The sequence below is a fragment of the Embiotoca jacksoni genome, unplaced genomic scaffold (genome assembly GCF_022577435.1).
Source record: "Embiotoca jacksoni isolate LCO1_2020_lvr unplaced genomic scaffold, fEmbJac1.0.p SCAF_15, whole genome shotgun sequence".
NCBI lineage: Eukaryota > Metazoa > Chordata > Actinopteri > Embiotocidae > Embiotoca > Embiotoca jacksoni.
Window position 1 is genome coordinate 4170671 of NW_027185285.1, and position 8081 is coordinate 4178751.

Sequence of the window (8081 nt, forward strand, 5' to 3'; positions counted from 1 at the left end):
CACCTGGTGTCGGAGCAACAACCCTCCTCCTGCTTGTTAGCCAGCTTCATTAGTGGAGTTCGGGCCTTAATTGCCCTACATTTATGGAGTGGAGGTGCTGTGGAGCAGCTGTTACTACTAGACTGGCTTTAAGTACAAGACTTCTTACAGCCCTCCAAGATGGACCGTGTACATGTTAGAAACTGTTTTCACTTATTGATCTGGTGTAATTCTGAGTGACGGTAGCTGTTATTTCCTCGTCAATTGAAAGGCGACGTTGCTCATCTTCCTCGAGTGTGATTGTGTGTGTGTGTGTGTGTGTGTGTGTGTGTGTTCAGTAGAAGCTGCTCCGGCAGTAATGTTTTAAGTAAAGACGGCAACACACACACTTTATGTGCTCAGTCGTGTCTGTTGTGCATAAGCAAATTTTACGCTGAAAATAAGATGGGGAAAGAAAAGTACCATACTGTCACTAAATGTCCTGCAAGTCATGGATCTTGAACTTTAAGAAAACTTGAGGAAACTGCCGAAACAAAGTTTAGGTAGGAACGACTGTAAATGATAATTATATGACTGATAGAAATAGCAGAGATACGATAATTATATGATTGATAGAAATAGCAGAAATGCTATAATTATGAATATGACAGCTGATGCGGTCTCCCTTCAGGAAACCACGGTCTTTATAAGTTTCCAAAAAGCCATAATCAGCAGCACACCAGGCATGCGCTCTCTGCCTAGGAAATTACCACGTTGTTTGGAATTATAGTCATTTGGACATGCAGGCAGCTGGAGAAGTTTGGGAATGTGGGTTAATTGCTGAGCCTGTGTCCTTTTATAGACCACAGGTTAATGGGCAGTGTTTTTTTTTTTGTTTTTTTTTTTTATATCAACAGCCCTCACACATGCTTATAGATAATTTGGCTAATTGAATGGAAATGTCTTTTTTTTTTTTCTTTTTTTTTTAATCTCCTTTGGACGCCTTTATTGTTTGTTAAAACTATAGATTGGGCATCGCTGCCCATGTCTGACCGCTGACCAAAAGAAAATGTGACCCGGGCCTGTTGAAAAGTTTGATTGTCTTATGCTTATGCTTTCTGAAGAGCGATCGCCCTTGTTAGAGAGCATGCAGCATCCAATTAGCCTTCCTCCCTTATCGCTGTTGTCCTGGAGGAGTCAGACAGCCGTTATCAGACAGCCGTTATCAGCTCCAGCACCTCCCGGATTCCATATTCATTTGTATGCAGATAACATGCCCGATGTTTGTAACATTTGTACAATAGCTGTCTGACCTGCGAGTCATGACGGACAAATGATCCTCTATTTTAATGGAGCAGGACTGGAGGTTGTCTTGCAGTTGGGCTGTTTGGGTTCAATTCATATCGAGAGGCCTGCTGAGAGCTCCTTGTTGCCTTCTGGGTAACGTCCTCCTTTACATATGTCTGTTTGATGAAAGCAGTTCAGGGCTGCTTACTTAGCATCACTTAGAATAGTCAAGGTCTTGCTTTCAAATAACATTTGCTGTTTTTTTCCCAGTAGTCTGGTTATGGATGAGATAAGACCAAATTTAGCATTGAAAATGTTTTTTTTTTTTTTTTTTTCTATGTGCCCTTGCACTTTATTTTAATCAAATTTGTTTCTTTCTTCTTTTGCCAATCTATCGTTCACACCAATGCCATCTTTCGACACCTTTGGACTTGGCGTGAGCAGCTTTAGTCTCAGTCCAGTTAAAATGCACGTCCTCTTCCTGTCATCACTGCAGCCTTGGATGAACTTCAGAAATTCTCAAGACTGTGTTTATGGGTCTGTCTACAGAGGTTGTGCTGCTGCTGTTGCTGCTGCTGCTGCTGCTGCTGCTGCTCTTTGCTCGGGGAGTGACTTCATGGAGACAGCTCAGACGTCAGGGGTCTGGCTCGCCTCTCGTTTGGACGTCGGCCAGGATGAGCTAATCCATGACAGTGCGTCCAGCTGCTCGGCCGTAGGAGTGCTGTTCTTTCTCGACCTCTCCCCCCGACCCCGAGTCCGTGAGGTTGGCTGGTGTGAGGATGGGAGTTAGTGTGAGTGTGACACTGTTCCCAGAAGCTCCGCCAGGGACTGACCACTGGCAGCCCGCCGCCCCCTCGGCGCCTGCTAAGCAGCACGGCCTCGGGCCTCCGCTGTTCCCTACGGAGAGGCCCAGTTTGTTCTGGACACACGCCAGCACTGAGCGGTAGGGGGCACGGCCGGGTCAGCTCTCAGGGGTGGTCCTGTGGTCCGTGCGTGCGAATGTATGTGTGATGTGTTTGGAGCCAGGATGATTAGCTTGTGTTTTGTTTTCGTGTGATTCTGTTATTTTTGCTTCAGTGTTAAGCATTCGGGGCTGTAAGATCTCTCTGTCTTTGTCGAGCCGTCAGTGTGTTCTGGGAATAGAGAGGAGGACAACGCACAGAGGATTACGGTTCGAACTCATTCAGCTATTTCTGTGAAGATAAATGCTGATGGGGTCCTGAAGGAAGGCTTCGTCAGTGCAGCTCGCTGCTGCTCGTGCTGCCTCGCCACTTGGAGTGGAGGGGTGCTGCACTACCAGTAATACCACCATGAGTTAAAGATCTCTGGAGCATATAAGGTATCAACAGCCCAGAGCGATAGCCCCTGGGGGGAAGCTAGCTCCACCCGGGCTGTGTGCTGGACTCTGTCACTCAGTCATCTCCGGGGCTAACAGAGTCAATCTGGTCCCAATCTGTGGCAAGGCACACAAGCGTGAGGGCAGCCAAAGGTCAGAACCTGAGAAGGAGTCATATGTCTTCGCTCCCCCTCCTCTCCTCCTCCTCCTCCTCCTCCTCCTCCATCTCGTGCTCTATCCATGGCCACCTCCTCCAACGCTTCTCCCGCTCCTGCCTGCGCTCGGCATTTGGAATTCATTATCTATTGCAGTCAGAGTTTTCTGATCATTAAAAGGAGACGTTCTCCACGTTCCCTCGCAGATTAACGGCTGTTCTCTGGGCTCAGCCGGTGGGCGGGCAAACACAGCAGGGAGATGGGTGCTCTGGAGACTCCAGGGTTGGAAGCATGCGGCCTGCTATACTGCGGTGGGCGAACTCCATGTGTTGTCTTAAGTCAGGGATTCAGGGAGGATCTTCAGGGGGATTTTGTCAAAGCACTGGCTGGAGGATAGGTGTTCATCTGGGACTTGGAGTAGGTTAGGGCTGTGGTTTGTAAAGGAAAGCTATCAAAAACATCTGTCACATAGTGGAGATCTTATTCTGGGCTTGTGGGCCAGCTCTGGATCAAATTGAATCTGCTGCAAAGTCAGAAATACTTGTTGATTGTAGCCCGCTGCTACAGATTCATCAAAACGCCTACCAAAAGTGCACCTGGTCAGATTGAGTTCATCCCACATCTCTGAAATTGTCTTTGACAGTGTTGACTTTTTTTTGTCCGTAGTTCTTGGCTTAAACGGGTATTTGCGTTCCATTTTGTGTTTGACAGTGGATGAAAATTTCACCCATTATTGCACTATCCATTTTGTACGAGAATAAAAATCTCTGATGGCAGCCAGCATTAACATGAAACTCCTGTCCAAACACATTTATTCAGTGAAATGAATTCATAAAACATTTCAAACTAAGTGGAAAAGAGAGGAACTGATCTGACGCAAGAGCAATGTATTACAATGCAGTTGGGAAATAGAGATGTTTCTTTTGTATTATTTGAAAAACAAATGAATCATATCCGATAACATCAGCTCACAGGAACTGCGTCATTTACAAGTTTCAGGTGATATGAGTAATTTTCCAATCATAGATCCTCTGTATCTGTGAACATCTGCTGGACTCGACCATGTCGTCTCAGATTACTGTTTTGAATGCGTGGAGCGATGCAGAGTTTGCACAATTTATTCCAGGCAAATTTGAGGAGTTATCAATTAGCAGTGTGAACCGGCTCATAGGCAGCCACTTGTTTGCCGTTGGAGCATGTGATAAGGCTGCAGCGCTGAGTGTATCTGATGACACTGCAACCAGAGTTGGTCTCGCCAGGGGGTATTGTGTGTTAACTTCGGCTGGTCTTGAACTTGTGACATGCAACTAGACCGACATTTCACAGCTGCTGGGCCCGAAGATCATCACAGGACTCTCAAATCAGATATGGTGGTTGATAAAGTCTTTTTCGTTTTCCTGACAGCTTTTTTCACAGTCAGATTCTATGTCATGTGACGCAACAGGAAGAAACCTATGCAGAACCAGGCTATTTCTGTTGGGCTTTCGTTTTTCACTGTGAATATGGGCCTTTTTTTTTTTTTCATTTATAGCTGCATCCTGTGATCTTTGTTTAAGTAAGAATGTATACTCTGATGTATTTGTTTTCATTGGTTTGTAGTGGGTGTTCAGTAGAGGTCAAGTCGAGGATTATTTCGGAATCAGTGACATATGTTTGGTAAGAACAGGGCTGCAAGAATTATTACTCATCTTCATGGACTTCAAGGGGCAGATCCAAGCCACTTCAAAAACAAATTGCTCCTGTGGTTTGGTGCATCTGCTGCACCATACCATTAGAGCGAGCATCAAAACTCAACAGCTGACCTCTGTAAAGATCTGGATTCTACATCTGTTGGTCTGATTCGATTTTTTTTTTTATATGTATATATATATTTTCACCACCTTCATTCAGTTCAAATCTTTTCTGTTTGTGTCTAAAACAGGAGTTTTAACATATTTGAAATGTGGTTGTGGCCACTGTTTTGTCTTGTCTGGTTAACCTCAGTGAGGCAGATCAGTGTCTTGTGTTGAAATGCTGCCTGTCTCTCTTTGTTAAAAGCTTCCGCTATCTAAAAAGGCCAGAGCACTAGTTCTTTATATTTTTTTTGTAACCGTTTCTGCTGCTTCTGCTGCAATCACCTTTCATCATTCTTTCTGTAGCACTCCAAATTACCGGACTGGAAGCGATGAGTTCGGTGTATGTACTCAGCGACAACCTCCGCTTCCTTTGAAATGTTTCAGCTGTTCATGCCTCATTTCCTCCCAGCCTGCAGTCAACACAATGACCAGAGCAGTTACACGGTGCCAGACGTGTGCGGGTTATTAACATGATAAATATCACAGTAGTTGCAGCGCTGCCAGTCACTTACAGTTGTGAATAGAGCACGTTTTACATAAACCAGCACCATGAAATAGACTCCTAAAACCTCCTCTGTTGTTGGATTCGCCATGTGATCAGGGTACGCTGTGTGAGTTTGAAAGCACGTTTATGCATGTTTGTGTTTACATATCAGTTCAAGGAATGTCTTTGAAATCAATAATGCAGTTAAAAACCACAGGCTGTCAATGAAAGAGGCAAAGAGAGTTTTAGCCGGGGGAGAGGGGCCTCTTGAGCCGGTGATGCCATGCTCCTCTCCACCACATGGCAGGCCTGGTACTGTAGTCGCAGGCCGACATCAGTTTAATGAGAAATTGCTGCTCTGCTCCAATCAGAGGAATTCAGACGTACGCCCGGGCCAGCCGCCTTTCCTCTCTATTCCTCTATTTTAAGAGCCAGACCAAGGGGGGTGGAATTACACTCCAATATACTTAATCATTTCCATCAGTGATGTGGGATTCAGAGCTGCAGGAACTGAACTCCTCCGCTGCTCCGGGGCTCTTTCCATGAGCCACATTCGCTTATCCACATTAATGTTCTCAAACAGTTTTAGCAGAGATCACTACACAGCTACCATTTGTAGAAAAGCCTTTCAATGTGTCATTGATGTGCCTCAGAGGGGTGCAGCTTGCTCCGGCTAATTCTAATGCAGAGGAGGAGAAAGAGAGAGAGAGAGAGAGAGAGAGAGAGAGAGAGAGATTTGGGATGAGTAGATGCAGAAAGGAAGAACAGTGGATGTGGTTGCAGCGGTCTACCAGCAGCTGTCATCCTAAATGAGTGACTTAACTCTAGGAAGTGACTTTTGACACACAGTCGAGAGCAAAGGAAGTGCGTACACTCTGCTCTGGACTGATTAACTGTTTATCAGCTTGTTAATTTGTAGTCTCCACACTGAACTGCATGTGTCTGGTGTCAAAGCAGTGTTGTGACTTATGTCTTCTTTATCCCAGTTCTTTTTTTCTTGACCCCCTTCAGTGATGTCGTCATATTTTTCCGGTGGTCCTCAAAAAGACAAGCTGATAAAATGACAGGATGTGGGATTCCCCTTAAGAAATAATCATCCCTCTTTCTGCTTGTCCTCTCATCTATGTGGTTAAAAGGAGGGAGGAGAGGGGGGGGGGGGAAGCGGGGGGCAGGAGGGGGAGGGGGTGGAGCTAAGGAAGGAAAAAGCTGTGCAGGAGCAGAGGCCGCATGTTGGGAAGATCACAAAGACTGTGGCGGGAGAGTGGCTGTGATGTGGCGGCCCCTCTGATGTACATGGCCACCATTCTGTCCCTGGGTGGTAACAGTGGAGCAGAGTTCATCGAAAAAACCCAAACCTTCTGCTCCATGACACGAAAAGTGTTGTGCAGACTGTTGTGGCCGTGTAGTGTCCTCTCTCCACCTCAGGAGCTGCGACTGCCCTGCGGGGCCCTGGCAAAGTACAAAGCAGCAGACTAGAGGTGATGCAACAGACTAAACCTCTTTGCGTTAAGTTTAGGGGATACAGTAGAATTGACATGTCATTATTGCTGGTGTCTGCAAAACCAAAAAGACAGAAGACACAAATAACGCATGTAACAAAGCGTGTAATACACCAGCCAGTCCGCTAGTGGACAGCGTGTCAGTATGACGGTTAAACACACACACAAAAAAAAAAAAAAAATCGACTTTGATTTCTTTAAAGAAATATTTTCCGAAACAAGTAGTTTTGTTTTCCCCAAAGTATCCACGCAGTTACAAGACAAAGCTGTAACTTGACTCGCTGTCCTCTAGTGGACTAGCAGGTGTATTACATGCTTTGTTGTGATTCAGGGTGAAGCAGGGATTACTGTAACCGCAAATTAAACTCTTATTCATGCAAATGAAGTCATCGTTGTCATACAGGTGCAGTCAGCCCCATCACCTGTTGTTGTGGCTTTCTTGTCTTCTTACTGTCCGTAAGCTCAATGCCTCTTACCAACACAAACACTGACTCACTCTGTGTGAGCTGGATTTAAAAGGCAAGTCTCTGCATGTGCGTGTTACAGCGTTTATCACAATGGCAAAAAAAATCATGAACAAACATTTGTTTTACCGTGTTGTCCTTCCTTCTCTTTTATTCTCGCTTCTCATGCTCTTTTTTTGTTTGTTATTTATCACCTACAGTATCTTGACGATACTCTGACATTCAAGTACGCCAACTGACAAGCTGAGTTTGACTTTTAACTACATTCAGGAACTGAAGATCACTCGGTTCCTGAAAACAGGTGCATCAAATGGCATCACAACGGGTCAAGTATTACACAGTGACGTATTAATGGATGGAAAACAGCGCCAACTGATTCTCAAAGGGCATAAGTGTCAAAGTCAACATGGGGTGTAGGTAATATGAAGTGTTACATGAAAGGAGGAACACTACTGTATAAAGGACAATGATGTGCCTCATCCTCCCCTTCCAAGTGTGTAGGAGAATCTACAGTGTCCGTGAAACTTGCAAGAAGCGTAAAAAAAAAACATTGCTCTAAGGCACCTTGGCGGTCTCAAAGTGCTTTACAATGTTTCCATTCACCCATTCACCAATTGAGCTGCCCTACAAGGTGTTCGCTTGCCATCAGGAGCAATTCGGGGTTTACTCTTGGCCAAGGACACTACAGCAGCTGGGGATCTAACCGCTAACCTTTTAATTAAAAATTACAAAAACTAATGGCTAAATGGTTAATGTCTGACTTACAACAGTCCATCTTAGAAGTACGAGTGGAAATTTGAACAAACCGACAAAATCGACAGTATGAAAGAACAGTAACAGTCTGAAAATCCACCTTAAAATAAAATGAAATGAACACATTTTAAACAGGGTGTATTGATGACGGGTTGAGCTCATCTGCTGTGGCTGCAGGAGCACAGCAGCTGTGAGTTCAGAAACATTTTTTTGGGGGGCTTTTCAACCACTCAGCCGGAGTCATTGAACTTCACTGTCTAAACCCTAGAACCTATAGGTATCATTGAGCACCACTTAATAGAGTGACTCG